Below are 8675 nucleotides of genomic sequence, written 5' to 3' on the forward strand. Positions count from 1 at the left end.
ACACACACACACACACACACACACACACACACACTGCTCGGGGGACCGCCGTTTAACTCTTGCCAAGTCACCTCGCTACCGCGGCTCATGGACCTTGGGTTTCCCTCGAAGCATGAGCCTCCTCAGAGGCAGCCACCAGCATGCGCGGGCCGTGGACTGTACGCGCCAGAACCAGGACGCACAGACTCAGGATCCTTGGAGCACGGAGCCAGGGCGGTCGCGACCGAGAAGTCCAGCCATCTCCGCAGAGCACAGGGTCAGTCGTATTCCCAGGCATCTCAGTCCCAACTTAAAGGTCAACAGGGGAAACACAGGCGGACACCCCTCCTCTCCGAGCCTCGTCCCCCCCACCCCCTACTATCCCATGTCCTCTGTGGCAGCTGCCTGGTGCTGGGGCAGCAGCGGCAGCCTTGGCCAGGGCGATCTGTGGGTGACCACATCTGTGGGAGATTTTCACCATCCCACCGCTGGGACTTGGGGAGAAAGAACCAGCAACTCCCCAACCCCCCTCCTCCACTACCATTTCGGACACCCTGCAGGGATGCGTTTTGGGGTTCTCTCTGAGTTCCAGGAAGGAGGGAGCCCCTCTGTGACATCAACTCGGGTGGCCACCTGTCTGCTGCGGTGACCCTTCTTCCATGACCCTGCGGTGCCTGGTGGCCTCTGGGAATGACACAAATGGGATGGAGCCAGTGGGGGACCACTGGGTCAGCCCAGGAACCATCCCCAGGTGGGCCTCTGGAGAAGGTCCTGCACCAGCTGGGTCAAACAGCATAGTACTGGGGCAGTATGACTGTTAATGAAGCCAAAGAGAAATTAAAAGAGGTCCCAAGAGGAACTTTCTTCATTAGAGATAGTTTGCATTCAGACGACCTACTAACAGTATCTGTTAAAACATCAGCTGGACCAACTATATGCAAATTTAGTACCAAGATGAGAAATTTTGATTGGATTCTATCATACGTATCAAGTCCAAGCTTAAGCAATTTGACAGTATGTTTCATCTTGATTGATTAATATGTTAAGATGTACAAGGATAAGCAATCCTGCCTAGAAGCATCCCCGGAATGGGACTGGTCACCTTTATCTGATCAAACCACTCTACACATCTGTACCATTTCTTCAGCATCTCTGTCCACTCACCATTAAAAAATGTACTGGTACCATCTGGAGACTTTAGCCTTTAAGTCTTTAAGCCTTTAAGAAGACTAAAAGATTACTTGGAAGAATCTAAATTCCAGGTATAAGTGTTTCTGTTTTTCTAAGCATCATCATATAGAGTATCTCCAAATGTAGCCATGTAAAAGAGCAACAAAACTTGAGCCACTGGATAACTGCACAGAATTCTGAGAACAGCTGGTCAACCTAATCTAAAGGCATGAAGAGGTAGCTAGGTAAACTTCTCCTAGATAGTTCCCTTTGAGTGATGCTTCTTTTCCTAATGCTGCCCAAGACCAGTTGATCCTTTTAAATTAAAAATAAAATGCCCCCAACTGAAGGCTGAGGGAGCATTTTATCAGATAATTGGTCTTTCTGAAGTTCCTTTGCATTAGGTCCAAGGTCCAAGCTCCAAGGATCAGTAACAAAGAGCTCCAGTGGAGTACTGAAGAAGCAAAAGAAACCAAGCTGAAGCAGGCTTACCTTGAGTTTATGTGCCTGGTGATCAGTATCTTTAAGGACATTTTATATGTTGCATTCTGATGTACATAGTTTTGTCAAACACATCATGCTTGTATTTGACCCTCGTTTTATGTAATTAACCAAATCAACCTAAAAACAAAGTGATCATGAAATCCTGTATTTGTGTTTTTACAAACTCTGTCCTGTGAAGAGTACTGTAGTAATTCATTTCAAGGGAGCTTTATTTCAAAAATATTTCAAACTGGTGCAAATGGAAAAGACTTTCTCTTTTCCTTTAAGGCTAAAGACAAGAATGTCATGCTCTACAGGTGCAACTCAATCCTGGTTAATAAAAAGCAGTGTAGATATAGACATTTTACTCTTTGAAGTAGCTATGTCCCAACCTGTTGCCATTGTTGTCTTTAGAAATTTCTCAGTCCTTGAATTGTCTCACCACAGACATCAGCAGTTGCCCCGCTTCTACCATGTGGAATATTTTCTCCAGCTATAGGGGGATACCTGCCTGTTTTTCAGTGTTTATTTACTGCTGTTACTATTTGATTAGAATGTATTAAATAAGGAAGAAATATGACTTTAAAAAATAAAATCAAATAATTTTATGAGATGTAACACTAAGCAGTTATTAGAAAGATATGAAACTCTCCTTTCTTGGTAAAGCATGTAAAAATACATTACATCATAAGCTTAGTTTACATCTGACTATACTACATCAGAAGTATCCATACCATTTGTGAAAGTATAGTAACCAGTGTCAGTGGTTTATTTCAGAATAGTAAAGTGTTAAGAGAACCAGATGACAGGCTACACACGGTTAAAGTTGGAGGAGATTGCTGTTTGTGTTAATGACATTTCTTTCTTTTCAAAACTATTGAACATGAGCTGATGACTCTTTATACTAATTATAATGCATTATTGTACTCTATAATCTATGAGAGTGTTCATCTCAGCACTCTGCCTGGTCAGCTGCTTTCTTGAACAATCATCGGTGAGTTATTCTTTTATGAATTGTGTCACAGTGGAAAGTGGGATGATAGAATGTTAATGAGCATGCACCAGTGTGGTTGATGAAGATTAGGTGGTTATAGATATACTTTCTTCATTCTTATTATGAATGCTCAGACTGAGGCAATGGACTCTGATGAGGGATTATAAACGAATGGTACTGATTGACAGTTTTTGATTTAACACTACAATGGTATCGAGAGGCAAATTCTATCCCATGTCCCGCGTGGGTGAGGGAAAGGGTTCCTGTTGGAGGGAGGGGCTGGCTGCAAAATAAAAGTATGAAATTTATTTATCAAAAATAAAGACAGATGGCAAAATTATCTTAAGAGCAGGGGTGTGACCGGTTGAGCTGTCCAGAAGGGTCTAGCTCTAACAAAGGAAGGAGCCTGAGCTTGCTTTACTTATAGTGGTATAGATGGAAGGGGACCAGTAGAAACTTCTTCAAGAAAAACAGAGTGGAGGTAAGCAAGTCATTTGGCTCTGGTCGGTCACTCCCACATCCAATGCTTATATTTGAACTGGGTGGTGAGCTATCACAGGATAAACATGGGACTCAGGTGTTTTGAGCAGTGATTATCCAACTGTGAGTTCCTGAGATCAAATACTCCTGGTTAAAGGTTCAAACTATGCTTGGTTCTCATACGAGTCAACATGAATGGCTTCCCGCATGTATGTAATTATGATTTTGGAAAAATTTTGCAACTCCAAATATGATTACATAAAATGTTGCACACAATAACTGTCCAGATAGATAAGTAGATAAACATGGACCGGTACTTACCAGCAATATGTTACTTCTCTTCATGTGTTTGCTGGTCTTTGAAATAACGATCCTAGTGCTTTCTTTGACACTTGCTATTTATTTGTAGGATAATTAGTATACTATGTAATATATATATATATATATACACACACACACACACACACACACACACTCTTCAGAAGTTTTTTTTGAATTATTATAAACATAATATTTCATATGCTATTTATTGAGCCTGAACTTCAAGTACAATGTATTTTTGGAAGAAGTGATAGTGCATGGAACTGTATTAACCTGTATTTATGAAGCTTTTTTCTCATCATTTCCCCCATTGTAATTGTGAATTTGGTTACAAAATGGAATTTGTGCTTTGTAAAGTGTAAAATGCTGCATCAGTGTTTGTTTGTAGGTAAACTATTTTAATTGAAAGGACAACACATGAGAATCACTGTGCTTTGTTTCTTGTATCAGAAATTCCACAGGTGGGAATTATTGTTAAATAATTATGGGATTATAAAGTTGGTCAGATCTGTAACTATCATTTTATTATTTAGTAGATGAAAATTTTGAGAGCCGTACATGCTTTGGCAATGAAACATCATTTGTCTTATTTGGGTAATGTCTTGATCACTGAAAAATATTTTCTTTTTTATATGGAGGCCGTATTCTGTATTTCATTGCCTGCTTAACATAGCCAGAATGCTATTATTCTTTTTTTAACATAAACTTATTGTTTATCAATGAAACTTGCTCTTTAAATTTAAATTTCTAGGTTTTAAATTTTCATATGATAAAATTCATGATTATTATAGAAAATGTTATCCTTTATTTCTGAAGGACACAGGACAGGAATACTCACCTGTACCCAGACCTTGTTTAGTTTTCTGTGGTGCTAGGGATGGAACCCAGGGCATATGCTAGGCAAGCTCTACCACTGTGCCACATTTACCACCCTCACTTGTACCTCCTGACACTTCCCATCCATACCCCTCTGACAAAAAGAGCCTTCTCATTTCTTAAGAGCCTTAAGCAACTCTGTGCTTAAGGACTTCAGCAGAGCTCTGAGGTCCCTGTTGTATCAAGGGATTAAGTTTTAGTACTATTGTGGCTTTTTGTTTTCCCTCAGCAACTGAAATTGGATATACAAATCATACATCCTCAAGGCTTGCTACTGCTTAGTCTTGACATTTTCAGCTCTCAAAAAGCAGAGCTAGGGTTTGGGTTTTTGAGCTAATCATGGCAAATCATTCATCCAGCTGACCATCTAGTCAGCCAAGCAAGAATGTCATTTTTTCCTATGACAGTACAAAAGGACTGTTCTAGCTTCTAGGATGCTGTGCTAATACAGGCAGATATGCCTCTTGTCTTTATGTTTTATTCAATCTAATAGAGAAGATAGATGATAAATAGGCAAAGAAAATGACCATGAAATCTAGGGGTGTTTTAATTTGCATTTCTCTAATTACTAGAGATGTTGAACGCTTTTTTTATGTATTTATTAATTGCCTGTATATCTTCTTCTGTAAAGTGTCTGTCCAGTTCCTTGGCCCATTTATTGATTGGGTTTTATGTATTGTTGGTGTAAAGTTTTGTAAGTTCTTTATAAATTTTGGAGATTAATGCTCTATCTGAAGTGTGCATGGAAAAGATTTTCTCCCACTCGGTAGGCTCTCTTTTCACATTGTTGATTGTATCCTTTGCTGAGGAAAAGCTTTTTAGTTTGAATCCATCCCATTTATTGATTCTTGCTTTGATTTCTTGTGCTTTGGGAGTCTTGTTAAGGAAGGCTGATCCTAAGCCAACATTTTGAAGAGTAGAGCCTACTTTGTCAATCTATTTGGTGCAGGTTCTTTGGTCTAATTCCTAAGTCTTTGATCCATCCTGAACTGTTTTATGCTGGGTGAGAGATAGAGGTATAATATCATTTTATTGCATAGGGATTTCCAGTTTTCCCATCACCATTTATTGAACAGGCACTGTGGTATATATACACAATGGAATATTATTCAACCATAAAGAAGAATAATATTATGGCATTTGCAGATAAATGGATGGAATTGGAGAACATCATGCTAAGTGAAATAAGGCAATCACACACAAAAAGGCTGAATGTATTCTTTGATAAGTGGATGATGATATATGATGGGGTTGGAGGGGTGGGGGTGGAAGAATGGAGGAACTTTAGGTTACCGAGAGGAAAATGGAGGAGGGAGGGGCATGAAAAATGGTGGAATTAGCCAGAAATCATTACCCTATGTACATGTATGATTACACAAATGGTGTGAATCTACATCATGCACAACCATAGAAATGAAAAGATGTATTCCATTTGTGTACAATGAATCAAAATGCAGTCTGTAAAAATAAAAAAATTAAAAATTAAACATTAAAAAATGTAAAAAGATGTTTTGAAAGTTTCTAGAATAAAACATTCTTATAGAAGTCTTTTTATTGAGAACATTTATAAGATATGAGACAAAAAAAATGACCATGTTTTTTGAGTGAATGTGTGAGTGTGGGTGCTGGTTAGGAGAGGATCACATTGAAGGACTCTGAAGTCATGATATTTAAATGGGGACTCAGAGGAATAGTATGAATTAGCCAACCAAGGAATGGAAGGATAAGAGCTCTGAGAGTAGGAAATAACATGAACAGGGATCCTTAGGTTGGAAAGAGTCTAGGATCCATCATCATTTCAGTGTGACTGGAGCATATTATGTGAGGGGGACAATGTCAGCATGAAGTACGAGGCCTGGCTTGATTGCAAAAGCTTCAGAGGAACACTTGAGTTGCTTTAAGTGATGAATATATGACTTTTGAGAACAGGGAGAAAGGAGAAGACCTGTCCAGCAGTAGGAATTGTATGGGCAGAGGAAGATTGTCACACTACGGAAATGCCTACCCACCTGGGGCACAGGAACGTGGATGATGATGACCGTGTTGCTGACCTGCAAGATGGACTATGGTGTTAAAGGCTAATTAGTGACCAGTTACAAGCCTGGCAAGATTGATTGCCAAGGGCAAGTTCTTTCCAGAGTCTTTCCCTCTCTCTTCAGAAAGAGGTGGGAAGTACTAAAGCTGTTTTCTCTCTAACACAGAGAAAAACCTATTTGAAAGAAATTAGTGTTCAGCACTGGAATTTTTGTCTCTACCTAAAGTGTATTTTAAAGCAAACTATCAAAAATCGCACTGCCCTAAGGCAGAAGAAGTCAATTCATCAATCAGTTCATCTCTCTAAATTGGATCATTGCAATTCTGCTTGCCTCTGAGCGCTGGTTTGTCTTCATCCTACAGATGCCAGAGGAAGTGCATGTGGGATGGTAAGTTTTTGAACAAACTTTTCTGTTCTTCAATTTGTACTGAATAGGACTGAAAATTCCTTAAGCTCTTTCATTTTGAATATATGTAATTTTTACTCAACATTTTTTCTACATCTACATAAGACTTTCTTAGAATTGTATTTTACTTCTTTGTGTGTGTGTGTATGCAAATGAAAATGAAAATGTTTATATTTAGAAAGTGACTTCATAGGGGAGAGAGAAAAGGATCACATTTTTAATCCTCTCCCCTATTGATCTTTAAAGGTCACAGGTAATACACTCCATGAAGACTTTTCTGACTCATCTAGTGAGATGTTATTTTTGACTGCTTTGAACCTCCAAAGTGGTCCATTGATCTTTTTTTCTGTTTCCTTGATTGTCCTCAAAGAATTGGGGCAAAAGAAATCCTTTGAAAAATTTACTAACCTCATTGTTCCTGTTTCAAATGAAGTATTTTAAGAACAAGGCACACATTTTGCTTTTCTATATCCAGCCAGCAGACCCTATCAGTGTCTTGTGATGAATTAAGTGAAGGAAAGAAACTGCTTAAGATTTCCTGTGGCGAGAAGGGATCCCCTGGGGAAGCTCCACATCAGGAGCTCTTACAGTTCCAGTTGCTGCTTTCATAAGAAGGTTTCTAAGCATGGGTGTCTCCTCCAGCAAGCAGGTGGAGTATGATCCAGTGAAAGTGGTCTGGAATTAGGAAGCATATTTCTATTCTCGCATTGACTGCTGAGTAGCTGTGTTGCCTTGGAGGTCTGTTCTCCAGCTCTCAATTACAAATCTACCAGAGTTCCTTCTCACTGAACACTCTAGGATTCTTTGAAAATGCTGATCCTTATTATGATTAAAAGATAAACTACCAAAGCAAAACTTTGGACAAACACCAAAAGGAACACTGCATTCAGACTCAACACTAGAGGAACTGTGCTACCAGGGGTAAACTGGTCATGTATCTTTTCTCATATGGAATGAGATTATTACTTACATGTGACTAAAAGTAGACCCAACAAATACTTATAAGTTTGAGGAAATAGTCATATAACAATGTTTGCTGTAATAGTTGGATAGGAAAGGTTTAGAAATACTCATCAATAAGAAAAATAGCTACTTTATGATATTATAGCTAGATTATGTTATGATGAAGCTATTGAAAAGGATGTTTGTTGATCTATACCTATGAACCTGGGCAAACATTTTGGGATTATTGCTTTGCAAAATCTGTAAATACAAAATAATAAATATGGTACTGGCTCATTTGGTTTGTGAAGAAAAAAACTAAATCATTTATTTGTATACAAGTAAACATCTTGTGTTTGTGTGCTCTGCCCACCCCCCATTTATCTGTGTAGACTTGTAGAAAGTTACCAGTGACTGTGTTTGGATAATATTTGTACTAATGTGTGAGGAGCTTCTACTTTTTATGTCCTTGTATATTGATTGAATTATTTTTCAATGCATTTTTAAAAATTAATTTTTTCCAAGAGAAGAAGTCCAGAATATTAGGGCTATTAGCTGTAATGGTATGTTGATTTTTGTCCTTGAATCCTTATTTATATAGTATTGGTTGACTAGAAAGTTAAAAGGTGTGACTTTGTCAAAGCAATCTCAAAAACTTTACCAACATATGTGAGTCATTTGTTTTACTTTAAACAATTATGGTTAGACATCTTCCTCAGGCTTAGAAAGAGCCCCTTGTGAAAAGCCAAGAAAGCATTATGAGTACTCCAGCAACTAAGACAGAGGGCTAAGGATGGGACTGAGATTTTAAACTCGATATTTGTTTTGAGCTTAAGTTTTATATAGTTCAATGGAAATGCATTGTTATAGCCCCCTTTGGGTATTTTCATGTACAGTTTGGGAAGAAATGATTTTCCTCTGCAGGGCATCCCACCATCTTATTCCTGGAAATTTGAAATATAACATAATATTTGCCTATAATATAGTAC

General features: G+C 38.5%; 1 pseudogene; it reads left to right on the forward strand.

Moving 5' to 3' along the window:
* Positions 1-638: 638 nt before the first annotated feature.
* On the forward strand, positions 639-1247 carry LOC124985421 (suppressor of cytokine signaling 2-like; annotated as a pseudogene).
* The last annotated feature ends 7428 nt before the right edge of the window (positions 1248-8675 follow it).

The sequence above is a fragment of the Sciurus carolinensis genome, chromosome 5, assembly GCF_902686445.1.
Source record: "Sciurus carolinensis chromosome 5, mSciCar1.2, whole genome shotgun sequence".
Classification (NCBI taxonomy): Eukaryota; Metazoa; Chordata; class Mammalia; order Rodentia; family Sciuridae; genus Sciurus; species Sciurus carolinensis.